Here is a 14,576-nt window from a genome sequence, read left to right as displayed (position 1 = left end):
GTGGAGGATCCACATCATCCCCCAGCTCCATAACAGGGACGTGAGGCCTAAGGAAGGCGGGAGCATCGGGCTTGCCCCTGGGATCTCTATTTAGCTTGGCCCTCTTCTGGCGGCCTGATTCCCCCTCCTTAGGCCTGTTGATATTATTAATGGCCTCACAAGCTGAAAGAAAAAGAAGAAAGAATATTAAACTTCAGGAGATAATAAAGTTGCAATAAAAAGGAAAAAAGAAATAGCAGCACAGATGTAAGTTTACCCTTATCACTGGCCTGAGAGAGACCGACTTTCTTCAACGAGAACTCCTCTAAAAGAGTCCAAGTATCTGTTTTTTCGTCATCTGAAATGAGGGTTTGATAGGCCACCTCCTCCTCATCAATTAACCTGATGCTACCAAGACTACCGTCTGACACTTTACAAAAGGGCCTACGGAAGAGTGTGGCTCAATCACCCCCGGCCCAGGTCAGCCTAACAAACTCATCCCTCCATTTAGGGTTGTTCTTAACTATAGAGTTACTATCAAAGATATGGGGAATTTTGGGCCTTTGACGAATTAAAACCCAGCCCGGTTGACCCATGGAACTGTTGTAAATTTGGAAAACTTTCCTAAAGACAGCTACGGAAAGGGGAAATTTATTTCTAATACACAGAACCATAAAACAAATAATATTCCTCCATGTGTTAGGGGGGGAGTTGACAATGATTGATTTTTACGTCTTCAAGCAAACGAGGAATAAAGAAACCTAAGACCCGCAGTCAGGGCTCCTCGATAAATAAACAGAGTATCGCCCTCCCAGTTACATGTCCTATCCCCAGGGGCGGCTGGGGTAATTCTAAGATGAGGTGGAAGTCTATACATGGTGTTCATGGACTCGATTCTACCATCTAACTCATGAAAAGTGTTACCATGGTTATATGAATCTAATTCAGATAAAGAGGGATATTAATCGCCTCTAGAGTTTATCATATCAATTAAGGAAGTATACGGAGATTGGATTTGAATGGTTGTACCTCTCTTGGAAGTGTTCATCTTCCCCAAACGAGCTAGGTCGCGATCCGCCATTGATATTCTTCGGATGAAGGCTTGAAACCCAGAAAAACTTGACGGTGGTGGAGCTACGGTGGCTGAGGTCGCCGAAAATCTCCTTTCTAAGATAGGAACCTTGAGAGAAATTCGAGAGAGTTTTTGAGAGAAAAGTTGAGAAATGAGAATTGAAGTGAGGATTCTCACTTCTCACTTCTCTTATATAAGCGAAAAGCTCGGAATACGAGGCGTTTTAAGGCCCATGCAGTAAGGCCCAACTTGAGGAAAGCCCATTATGGAGAAGTGTCAAGAATATTCTAGAAGCACAGATGGAAACTGAAGAGTCAAAAATCGACCAGAATTTTGAAGAAATGTTTCGATCAGAGTCCTGATCGACAAAAGGCAGGAATCCTGATCGAAATTTCATTCGATTAAAAGGGTAAAAACCACTTAGTATGATCAGAGTCCTGATCGACAAAGATAAGAACCCTGATCGAATTTTTATTCGATTAAAAGGTTAAAAAGCCACTTAGTTCGATCAGAGTCCTGATCGACAAAGAGAAGAACCCTGATCGAATTTTCATTCGATTAAAAGGGTAAAAATCCACTTAGTTCGACCAGAGTCCTGATCGACAAAGAAAAAAAAACCTGATCGAATTTTTATTCGATTAAAAGGGTAGAAGTCCACTAAGTTCGATTTCGATCAGGAATCCTGATCGATTCTGCATAAATCCTGATCGAAGATTCCATCGATTAGAATGTTGTTTTTTGAGATAGTTCGATCAGGATCCTGGTCGAAATCGATTAGGAATCCTGATCGAAGATTCAATCGACCAGAATGACAATATCACAGTAATTTCGATCAGGATCCTGGTCGATTTCGACTAGGATTCCTGATCGATTAGGTATGAATCCTGATCGATTTTAAGCCAAGATTAAGGGAAAATCTGAGAATTAAGGGAAAATTCCAAGAAATTAAGGAAAAATCCCAAAATTAAGGGAAAATTCCAAGAAAATTAAGGAAAAATCCCAGAATTAAGGGAAAATTCCAAGAAATTAAGGATAAATCCCACAATTAAGGGAAAAATCCAGAAAATTAAGGATAAATCCCAGAATTAAGAGAAAAATCCAGAAAATTAAGGAAAAACCCCAGAATTCAGGAAAAATTCCTGAAAATTAAGATAATTCCTAAATAATAGGGATAAAGGCAAATCGTTGTAAATGTGTAGGTCGCTCCACACTTTACGCAAAAACGATACCCTGTAAGGGAACAAATGAACTTAACTTCTGTGAAACCTGATCACTGTTTCCCAAAAGTTGGGGGGCAAATGATATGAAATAAATAAATCCTGATTACGTAATTAATGTTGCATTAATTATACATGACTTGGGCCACAAAGTCCAATAAGAAGATGTATGACATTCAGACAAAAAATGTTAACAAATTGATCAGGCCTGATGGATCAGATCAGGCCTGATGGAACAAAGAAAGCCCAAAAACCCTGAATGTTAATTAATTTCGTAATTAATTAATAAGGAAGAAATACAGCTATTAAGATGAGTCCTGGAGGGGATATAAATCCTTGTAGATTGGCCTCCAAGGAACCTCATGGATAAGAAATCAGCTTCCTACTTCCTAGGACTCCAAAGTTCATTCTAATTCTGAGACTTGACCACCAAGTCTCCTACACCAAGTCCAATTCAAGGACTCCCAACATTTATATAAGGGGTCTCACCCCACAAATCTGAAATATATTTTTTGACTTGATCATTGGCAATCAGCAAGGTACGTAGACATCTTGTCAAGGCAGATTGAGTCACGAAACACAAGAGCAGTCAAATCGAGCCTCGAAGCTCACGTTCCTTAGTAATAAATACAGCAATCATATACCCTAGTTTTTAATCCATAACAGTAACTATATGTACAATTTATTTTTTATTAAAAATATATATTAAAAATATATGAGACATACTTTTCAAATTAAAAATTATTTAATAAATAAGGGAATGATCCGTTTATGTACTATGCTTAACTTTATATCTCAAATTCAATGGTTCAAAATTAACTCTACAAATATTTTAGTAATCATATTTAAAGTTAAATAAATTGTCGTTATTTATGACACACATATTATGTGTATGATAAAAAGACTTAACTAATAGTGTGGTATAGTGGTTAGGTGATTTGCTTGTGAACGTAAAGACCCGATTCAATTTCTCCCAACAACTTCTTTTATATAAATTTAAAATACATGGGTAAATCCTATTAGTAACGCTTGTACACCAGTGTGGGAGTTAGATCTAAATAATTGAAATAGTGTATAATTTGGTTTAACCTTCATTTTAGTTATTATATTTCACGACCATCGGATATTCTTAATCAAATAATTAGAATCGTTAGATCTAAATATTAAAAAAAATTATAATACTCAAACTCACATGTTCGAATCCCTCCCAGAACAAACTTTTATAATATTATTTATATAGATACAAATAAATTTAATTTGGAAACTCACAAACAATAAATATTATTCAATATGATAGTAATGAACTTCTGGAACTTTCAAATTCGAACCCCTCCAACAACAAAAATTTATATTTATATTATTTATAATGTTAAAAATAAGTTAATAGTTGAAATTTCAATAATATACTATTTTATCCTATTTGATCTAATCTTGAAATTGTAAATATTTAAATTAAACTAATATTCATATAATTATTATTTAATATTTAATTAGTTACATCACATTTTTAACAAAATTGATATAATATAAATAAAATATATAGATATTAAAAAAACCGTGTATCCTAGGGTATAAAAACAAATATCAATGGGGTACTTTGGCATCACAACATGTCAAACAGTTAAACATTCACAACTACATACAAGTATCCCTCTTTGTCCGAAAATAATATCCCAAAATGGAGAAGTAGTAAATTATAAACACAGAAACTATAATTCTAAGAGGTCTGTTCCACATCGTCTCTACAAACAAGATGTTTTATATAGAGAATGATGGTCCACTAAGGCCTCAACGTCCAACATCTGCAAATGCAATACCCTAATATATGTTTTTAAATTATTTTTTGTTCCTTAATTATAATTCCAAACCTTCCCCAGTGGCCGACACCATACATAAACTAGTCATTTCCAAGCAAGATTGAATGGAAGAGGTCCCAGGGATGCTTTATTTAATTTCAAGTATGCTTCCTTTTTATTCTTTCATGTTCCTCAAAATGTTTGAGTTTTGGCGCCGGACTTAAAATGTGCTTAGGTACTAACAGAATCGGTACTTTAAATCGTCCATTCTTAGATACAACGAGCCTGCTTAAACAACTTTGAACAGCCCCGACTCATGATGACACTTTAATAACAGCTAAACCTCTTTTTTAACTTGTACTCTCCCTCATTATCTGTCTTGTTTGACTTTTTACAGTCAAACTGACTCAAAATTTCATATAACATATAATTGAAAATATGTATAAAAATTATATCACTAGAAAGTACATTTAATATACTTTAATATGCAATTTTCAGATTTTTAAAATAATGAAATAGTGAGTTTTTATTTAGACGGAGGGAGTACTTGTTTTTACTTATTTTTTGGTATTATCATTTTTTTTTCATTTTTTATTATTCATGTTATAATTCTAAATATAATATTTTTATTTTTTTGATTCCTATATGACTTATAATTCTATATATATTATTTTTACATATTTTTCTTTATTAATAAACTTTTTAAGTAGTATTTTTGATTTCATTTATCTTTTGGTTCTACCATCTTTTGTTTTCACCATTTATTATTCATATTATAACTCTGGTATATTATTTTTATCCTTTTTGAATTCTATATGACTTATAATTCTTTATATATTATTTTTATCCGTTTTTTTTATTAATAAACTTTTTAAGTGGTACTTTGGTTTTACTTATTTTTTGGTTCTACCACCTTTTGATTTCACCTTTATTCATGTTATAACTTTAAGTGTATTATTTTTATCCTTTTTAATTTCTATATGACCTATAATCCTATATGTATTATTTTTACCCGTTTTTTTTGTTAATAAATGAAACCTATTTTTAAGTGTTATTTTGATTTCACTTATTTTTTAGTTACACCGTATTTTGGTTTCACCTTTTATGATTCATTTTATAACTGTATTATTTTTATACTTTTTAATTCCTGTATGACTTATAATTCTATATTTCTATATGTATTATTTTTACTCATTTTTCAAATTTTATAAGCCATGATTTTTTATTATTTTTATTGGTTTGGATGCTATTTTTAATTATATTTTAAAATAAATAAGTTCATAAATTGACCAAACTAAATAGTTTTCGAAAAATATAAACCATGACCAAGTAAATAGGCCATGTGTTGAAATTGAAATTTTTTAATTAATAATTTTTTAATTTGTTGGTGGAATTCCATTTTAATAAAATGATATGAATATTATAAAAACTGTAGTTTGGTTTCACCACTAGAAAATAATAAAATTGTTCAAACCGTAATATAGTTACAATTTTATTTTCGTAAAACTCTAAATTATTTCTTTATAGTGTATATGGTTTCATATTAGTACGATTATGCTGTATTTTAGTTTCACCCCTATATTTCTTTTTCATGTTAAGTTCTATGTTATTTTTTAACAAAATATAGATTGAAATCATATTATAATTACGATATTTTTATTTTTCGTAGATTTTTTTATTTTTTATTAAAATAATAAAATGAAATCCTTTATACATTATTATTATTATTAATTAATAAGTAAGCCACCTTTTAAGGGATACTTTGGTTATACCCCTTTTCAGTTTTACAAACTTTTGGTTCGATATTTTTATTTTTCGTAGATTTTTTTATTTTTTATTAAAATAATAAAATGAAATCCTTTATACATTATTATTATTATTATTAATTAATAAGTAAGCCACCTTTTAAGGGATACTTTGGTTATACCCCTTTTCAGTTTTACAAACTTTTGGTTTCACACCTTTTTAAATCTTATTATAGTTCTAAATATACCATTTTTATTCCTTTCTTTAATTCTTATATGACTTATAATTCTATATGTAATATTTTACCCATTTTTTGATAATTATATACCACATATTTATATTTTTTTATATACATGAAATTGTATATACATTGAAATTTGTAGATTCATACATAAATAATTATATTTTAGCACCAAATACAAATTTATACATACATAATGAATATTTTATTAGAAAATTTTTTGCAATCCCAAACTATATAAAAACACAAATTCAGCTAATAATAAGAAATTTAATATGTAATTACTTAGTAATGTTGATTTAATTTTTGTTAAATTATCCATCAATTGTATTGCTCGTTACTTCACCAAAGTTTCGATGTAAAATATTAGTTATGTCTTTTTGAACAACATATACATAATAACGTTGAGTTTGTTGTTCTAATAAAAATTGAGTTAATGAAAACTATATAACATTTAAAAAAATTGCAATAATCATACAATTTTATTTATTATATATTTTTATAAAAATTTATTTTAAATTTTTATAATTATTATTTAATATTGATATTTTGATCTCGACCCGTGCTTCGTACGTGTTATTTACTAGTATAATTATAAAGAATAAGTTGCACAAGTCTTAAAATTAGAAATACCATTTTTCACTTAAAACAAATAAGTTGCACTTTAATTGAGAACTAAATAACAATTTTCAAGTTAAGTCAAATGAATTTATATCTTTAGATGCGTGTGTGTCTATATATATACATACATATATATATATATATGTTAGTAATAATTTTTTTTGAATTATTTGAATAATATTTTAATCAAAATTTTAGATATAATTTATAGATTATATCTATTATCAGTATGTTCAAATAAAACTTGTTTATACTTAATAATCATTTTTATTATAATTTTTGGAATTATAATTATTTTTCAAAATATTTCAATCAATTATATTTATTCTCGGCTACATTTTAAAATAATAAATATTTTCTTAATTTATTATTCTTAACTAAAGCTGCTTATACTACTTACATTTATGCATTCAATAGTGGGAAATAATTATCAAAATCTTTTGGGTTTTAAGTTCCCAACATATAGTTTTGCTGTATGTTCGGCCCCGAATGCCTTACGAGTATGCATGGGCGTAAGGGTGAAGTATCTAATTACCCGTTTTTTAAACTTTAAATGCCAAAATATCCTCCGACAAAAAAATGCCAAAAAGTCCGGCGGCGCGAATCTGTAACCAAAATGACCACTGAATACGCATTGCAATCATGCGTAGTATGTTTAAACATTGTAACAGGGACAATTAATTAGCATAACACCGGTGCATATGGAGAATACGCGTATGTGCGGTGCGTATAGTGAATATGCATAACTGATATGCATATTTTTTTATATATTCTCTTTTCAGTTTTAATACAAAGAATATGCATAATACGAGTAAGTATACCGACTACATATATCTCTAATACGTATTCATGATATCTTTTTTTATTCCAATGAATACACATGATGATTGCGTGTATACAAAGTATGCGCACTTGTGCATGATTACCTATACGCATATTATTAATGTGTATTCTTTGTACATCTTAAAAATCTCAATTTATTTTTTTACCCCGGCACTAGACACCACTATCTATTTGTTGCTCATTTTCTACTGTTAATGCTCTATTCTGATTCTAAATCAATCGAACTAGTTATGAATCTTGTCATTAATTGCCCCTTCATAAAATAATTTCACTTATTTTGTAAGTTAACTTATTTTGATTTTCATTCGTAATGGCTTCTTCGAATGTTAATTATGTGTGGGGATATTCATATTGTGGTGATAATATTATTCATGATAGTGTAATTGGTAGTGCATATGATGAAGATGTTGTTGCCTTTTTGAAATTGATCTTTGGTTTAAAATCTGAAGAGCTTGTGTATTTTGTTTACAAAAAACTCAACATATATCCTAATATGTTCAGATTAAAAGTATCAGGTAGCTTTATGAATCCCGTGACAAACAAATATGAAGTTATTTTACTTGTTGATAATTACGAGTTGAAGTACATGTTCGAATGTTTGGATGGTTCAGGTAGTCAAGTGCGAGTAGGGATTTGTGTTAAAAAAATATCTATTGGTTCATTTTAAATTGTAAACAAATCTGTTCATTGCTCGAAAATTGGGGAAGATTGTGAACTTAGTTCAAGCACTCGTTGTTCAAAAAGTGTGCAATGGGGTAGTGTGTAAGGGGGTACTATTTTTAGCGGTAGTTCTACTAAGAATTTGCTTGGGAGTAAGTGTTGGAAGTGTTGAGTGACATTTATGACACTTTATAACGCTCCATTAAGATTTGAATTGCTGTATTTTGTACTCGAGTTATTGGTATTTTAATGTGTCTTCTAGTTTTTTTGTATTTCAGGCATTAATCCGGGATTCAGGTGAATTAGCATTGTTTTGGTGCTAATATGGTGTTAGGATGGTATCCAAAGAATAAAGCTCGGGAAGCCAACTCATTGCAGCAAGAAACGAAAGAAAAGTAGAATTTTATCCAGGAGGCCAGCGCGCCCGCGTCCAAACTTCAGAGACACAGCGCACCCGCGCTGATCAAGAGCACGCCCGCGCCAGGTCGGGATGTTAAAATCCTGATTTTACTTGGCTTCTAATTGGAGGACATCTACTTTGCATGGGCTGCTATATATACATAAATAAAGGATGTTTTTCAAGAGAGAGACGTAACGAAGTTTAAGGAGAAGACAACAAGAAGACCTATAGCACAATTCAACGAAGGCGAAGAAGATCTAGTTTATTCTTGTGAATCTTTGTTCTAAGTTGTAATCTTGGATACTCGTTTCTTGTTTTATTGAACCTAATACTCTGGATTTCGTACTTTGTTTATTATTTGTTTATAATGACTGAGTTTATTATACCATGCTTTCATCAGAACACACGTTGATGATGAGTCCGATTATGGGCTAATCGTTATCGTGGGGTTCTAGCGGATTTATTTATGAATTTCTTTAGTTGATTTGTTTCGATGTCTTAGTGTGTGGTGATTGTATGATAGCCTAGTTGGTTGTGCTTATTCGTCTTATGAGCGTCGCGAACTTATAAGATAGCGTGTTAATTCTTAATGAAGCGACAGTGAATTTAAGGGTTCAGAACTTGCCATGCTAGCATAGGTTCATGTGTTATTGTTATGCATGACTCGTAGATAAATTTTAACCATCTTACTTGTCCTATATAATCATGATAGATAACTTGTGCATTAAACCGTTGTGTTGTCAAATTCTATAGACATATAGGGTCTCAACATAATTGGTGTCTATTCAGCTTCTATCTCTTTTACGGATGTCTGGTAGTATGGTATTCGTGTAACGAAAGTTGACGTTTATCAGTTTCATGTTATCTGATTAGTGTCATCACCATTACATGCTAAGGTTAAGAACGAAAAGGCTATTGAATGAAGTACTTAATGAAGTTAGAATCCCATATTTGTGTTATATATCATTGTTGCATAAGTGCATAAATCACAAAGTTAATCTAAGCCTTTCCCTGTGGAAACGAATTAGAAATAATTCTATATTACTTACGAACGCGTATACTTGCATGAATTTTAGCTCTCCAACTGGCCGATTAATTCTTTATAACGCGTGTTTAGTGACTAACAAGTTTTTGGCCCCGCTGCCGGGGACTACAGTTTTAACTTTTAGTTTATGTGTTTGTCATCAGTGATCGTTAAAGTTCATTGACTCGGAAATTATTACTTACCTACTCTTTTCTTTGTCGTGTTTCAGGTACTCTAGCGAGCAGGTATGCATACGCGTTCGCGGGTTCATAAGAGAACTCTGGATCAAGCCGAGGAAGAAGCTGTAGTAATTCGAAGGGAAGTTTTTTAGGACGGAGAGAAAGTTGAAGAAGAAGAGAAAGTCGAGGAACCAGCTTTAGTAGTAATGGGAGATCAAGCAGAAAATCCTAAGGCTTTGATGGACTATTCTCTGCCTAAGATCAATGATATTCAGTCGAGCATCATCAGACCAGCCATCTCGGCTAACACTTTTGAGATCAAGTCGAGCACGATTCAGATGATACAGAACTCAGTTCAGTTTGGGGGTTCTTCTACAGAAGACCCCAACATGCACATCAGGGATTTCATCGAGATCTGCGATACTTTCAAGTGGGGTTACTGAAGATGCTATCAAACTGTGACTCTTCCCATTCTCTATGAGGGATAATGCAAAATGCTTGTTACATTCTCTACCACCAGGTTCTATCACCATATGGGAGGATCTTGCTCAAAAGTTTCTCACTAAATTCTTTCCTATGGCGAAGACTGTTGCAATCAGGAATGATCTTACTCAGTTTGCGCAGCAAACTGGAGAATCTCTGTGTGAGGCTTGGGATCGATAAAAGGAGATGCTAAGGAAGTTCCCACGCCATGGCATACCGATTGGATGATTATAAATTGTTTCTACAGTGGTTTAGGCGCACATTATAGACCTATGCTCGATGCAGCATCTGGTGGAGCCTTATGAGCCAAAAGCTATAATGAAGCTTATGAGTTGATTGAGCTCATGGAAGCTAATGAATACCAGAATCCTACACAAAGAATGTTGCAAGGCAAGGTAGCAGGAATTCTGGAAGTGGATACAGCTACTGCTATAGCTACTCAACTTCAAGCTTTGACGATGAAAGTGGACTCGTTGGCTAATTATGGAGTTAATCAAATCACTAGTGTTTGTGAGCTTTGTGCGGGGGTACATGAAACTGAGTAGTGTGCTATTTATAGCGAATCAACTTAATTTTTGAGCAACTTTCAGAGATCACAGCAACAAGCTCCAGCCACTTATCATCCAAATAACCGCAATCATCCTTACTTCAGATGGAGTAACAATCAGAATGCGGTGCAACAAACTTATCAGCCTTACATAAAAAAGCAGTATAACCCTCCTGGTTTCCAGCAACCACGATATGCCCCTAGGCAACAACTTTAACTTCAGCAGTTACCGCAAGCTAATGAAAAATATGAATTGGAGGAGTTGAGGCTCATGTGCAAGAGCCAAGCTGTGTCTATCAGGACCTTGGAGAATCAGATTGGGCAAATTGCTAATGCATTACTGAATTGTCAACCTGACACGCTTCCGAGCGATACTGAAGTGCCAGGCAAGAAGGAAGCTAAGGAGCATGTGAAGGCAATTACATTGAGGTTTGGTAAGGTTGCGAATCCTGAAAAAGCAAAGACTCCAGAATCTGAAGTGGAGGCTGAAGAAGAAGAAGAAGTGCAGAAGGAAGCCGAAGTGGAACCAAGGAAGACTACTGTTGAGCACACTCCTCCTGAGGGTAATACAGGGGAGAAACAGATCTATCCTCCACCTCTTTTTCCTAAGAGGCTGCAGAAGAAAAGCTGGATAAGCAGTTTGAGAGGCTTCTAGAGGTGTTCAAGAAATTTCACATCAACATACCTTTCGCTGAAGCTCTTGAACAAATGCCTAGTTACACAAAGTTTATAAAAGATATTCTCTCTAGGAAGGTGAAGCTTGATGACTTAGAGACCATTGCTCTCACGGAGGAATACAGTGCTGTGTTGCAACGGAAATTGCTCCGAAGCTTAAAGATCCTGGAAGCTTCACTATTCTATGCACAATTGGAAAGGTTGTTAAGTGGCATTTATGATACTTTATTACGCTACATAAAGCTTTGAATTGGTGTAAATGTACTCAAGTTGTTGGTGTTTTAATATGTTTTCTAGTGTTTTTGCATTTTCAGGCATTCTCCAAGTAATCAGGTGAATTAGCATTATTTTGGTGCTAATTTGGTGGTAGGAATGTGTTGGAATAAAAACTCTTGGAAAGCCGGCTCAAATTAACAAGAAAAAGAAGAAGTCAGAATTTTGCATAGAAGGCCAGTGCGCCCACGCTGTCAAAGCGCGCGGCCGCGCCTAAACTACAGAGAGCCAGCGCGCCCGCGATGATGAAGTGTGCGGCCGCGCCGTGTCGGGATATTAGAATCCTGATTCTACTTGGCTTTTGAGAGAAAGACTTCTACATTGCATGGGGCTGATATATAATCATTACTTTAGGTCGTTTTTCATAACTAATCAGAAGGAGACATAACAGAGCTCAAGGAGAAGACGGCAAGAGACCTATAACACAAACAAAGGCGAAGACGATCTAGTTTATTCTTGTGAATCTTTGTTTTGAGTTGTAATCTTGGATGCTCGTTTCTTGTTTTGTTGAACCTATACTCTTGTGTTAACCTTATTTTATTATTTGTTATAAAGACTACGTTTATTATACCATGCTTTCATCGGAACCTACGTTGATGATGATTCTGATTATGGGCTAATCATTATCGTGGGGTTCTAGCGGTTTTATTTATGGATTTATTTAGTTGATTTGTTTCGATACCTTAATGTGTAGTGATTGTATGATAACTTAGTATTGGTTGTGCTTATTCGTCTTATGAGCGTCACAAACTTATAAGATAGTGTGTTAATCTTTAATGAAGCGATAGTGAATTTAAGGAGTTAGAACTTGCCATGCTAGCATAGGTTCGTGTATTTGTTATGCATGATTTATGGGTAATTTTAACCATCTTACTTGCCCTATGTAATCATGATAGATAACTTGTGCTTAAACCGTTATGTTATCAAATTCTATTGACATATAGGGACTCAATATAATTGGTGTTTATTCAGCTTCTATCTCTTTTGTGGATTTCCGGTAGTATGGTATTCGTGCAACGAAAGTTGGCGTTTATCAGTTTCGTGTTATCTGATTAGTGTCATCACCATTACATGCTAAGGTTAAGAACGAAAAGACTATTGAATGAAGTATTTAATGAAGTTAGAATCCCATGTTTTTCATATATATTAATTCAATCATTCTTATTCCCTTAGTTATAATTATTAGTTTAATTCTTAGTTATAACAATCCCAATTTGTTATCGTCTTAGCATTGGATAATAACCATATCATCGGTGCATAAGTGCATAAATTAATTAGTTAACCAAGCCAGTCTCTGTGGGAACGAACTATAAATAATTCTATATTACTTGCGAACGTGTATACTTGCGTGTATTATTAGCGCGTGTTTAGCGACTAACAAGTTTTTGGCGCCGCTGTCGGGGACTGCAGTGTTAATTTTTTGTTTATGTGTTTGTCATCAATAATCGTTAAAGTTCATTGACTCGAACATTGTTACTTATCTATTTCCTTGTCTTATTTCAGGTACTCTAGCGAGTGTGTATTCATACGCGTTCGCGGTCTCGTAAGAGAACTCTGGATAAAGCCGAGGAAAAAGTTGTGGTGGTTCGAAGGGAAGTTTTTGAAGAAGAAGAAGGGAAGTTTGAAGAAGAAGAGAAATTCGAGGAACAAGTTTTAGTAGTGATGGGAGATCAAGCAGAAAATCCTAAGGCCTTGATGGACTATTCTCGGCCTAAGATCAATGAAATTTTGTCGAGTATCATCAGACCAGCCATCTCGGCTAACGCTTTTGAGATCAAGTCAAGCACGATTCAGATGATACAAAACTCAGTTCAGTTTGGGGGTTCTCCTACTGAAGACCCCAACATACACATCAGAGATTTCATCGAGATCTGCGATACTTTCAAGTTCAATGGTGTGACTGAAGATGCTATCAAGTTGTGACTATTTCCATTCTCTCTGAGGGACAAAGCAAAGTGCTGGTTATATTCTCTACCACCAGGGTCTATCACCACTTGGGAAGATCTGGCTCAAAAGTTTCTCACTGAATTCTTTCCAATGGCGAAAACTGCTGCAATTAGGAATGCTCTTACTCAGTTTGCTCACCAAATTGGAAAATCTCTGTGTGAGGCTTGGGACCGATATAAGGAGATGCTAAGGAAGTGCCCACACCATGGCATGCCTGATTGGATGATTATAAACTGTATATATAATGGATTGGGTGTTACTTCTAGACCCATGCTCGATGCAGCATCAGGAGGAGTCTTGTGGGCTAAGAGCTACGATGAAGCTTATGAATTGATAGAATGGATGGCTGCCAATGAATACCAGAATCTTTCCCAGAGGCTGACTCAGGGAAAAGTGGCAGGAATTCTGGAGTTGGATGCAGCAACTACTATAGCTGCCCAACTTAAGGCTTTGACGATGAAGGTGGACACTTTGGCTAATTATGGAGTTAATCAAATCGCTAGTATCTGTGAGCTTTGTGTTGGTACCCATGAGACTGATCAGTGTGCTATCTCTAGTGAATCAGCTCAGTTCGTGTGCAACTTTCAGCGATCGCAGCAAGCTGTGCCAGCTACCTATCATCCTAACAACCGCAATCACCCTAATTTCAGTTGGAGCAACGCTCAGAACGTGGTTCAACAGCCTTATCAGCAGTATCCAGCTAAGCAGTACAACCCCCTGGTTTTCAGCAACCGCAATATGCACCAAGACAGCAGCTCCAGCTGTAACAAGCTAAAGAAAAATCTGAATTAGAGGAGTTGAAGCTTATGTGCAAGAGCCAAGCTGTTTCTATCAAGACCTTGGAAAATCAAACTGGACAAATTGCCAATGCCT

The 14,576-nt window shown here is 34.1% G+C and overlaps 2 non-coding genes across 2 annotated transcripts; both read right to left on the bottom strand.

Moving 5' to 3' along the window:
- Positions 1-10,369: 10,369 nt before the first annotated feature.
- Positions 10,370-10,476, bottom strand: LOC141722955 (small nucleolar RNA R71). Its single transcript, XR_012575953.1, has one exon. It is a non-coding gene; the product is annotated as a small nucleolar RNA R71 (small nucleolar RNA).
- Positions 10,477-13,808: 3,332 nt separating this feature from the next.
- Positions 13,809-13,915, bottom strand: LOC141722089 (small nucleolar RNA R71). The gene has a single exon (XR_012575121.1). It is a non-coding gene; the product is annotated as a small nucleolar RNA R71 (small nucleolar RNA).
- Positions 13,916-14,576: the final 661 nt, after the last annotated feature.

The sequence above is a fragment of the Apium graveolens genome, chromosome 4 (genome assembly GCF_009905375.1).
Source record: "Apium graveolens cultivar Ventura chromosome 4, ASM990537v1, whole genome shotgun sequence".
In the NCBI taxonomy this organism is placed as follows: domain Eukaryota; kingdom Viridiplantae; phylum Streptophyta; class Magnoliopsida; order Apiales; family Apiaceae; genus Apium; species Apium graveolens.
Note: the sequence above shows the minus strand (reverse complement) of the source record. Positions and strands in the feature narration are given on the sequence as shown.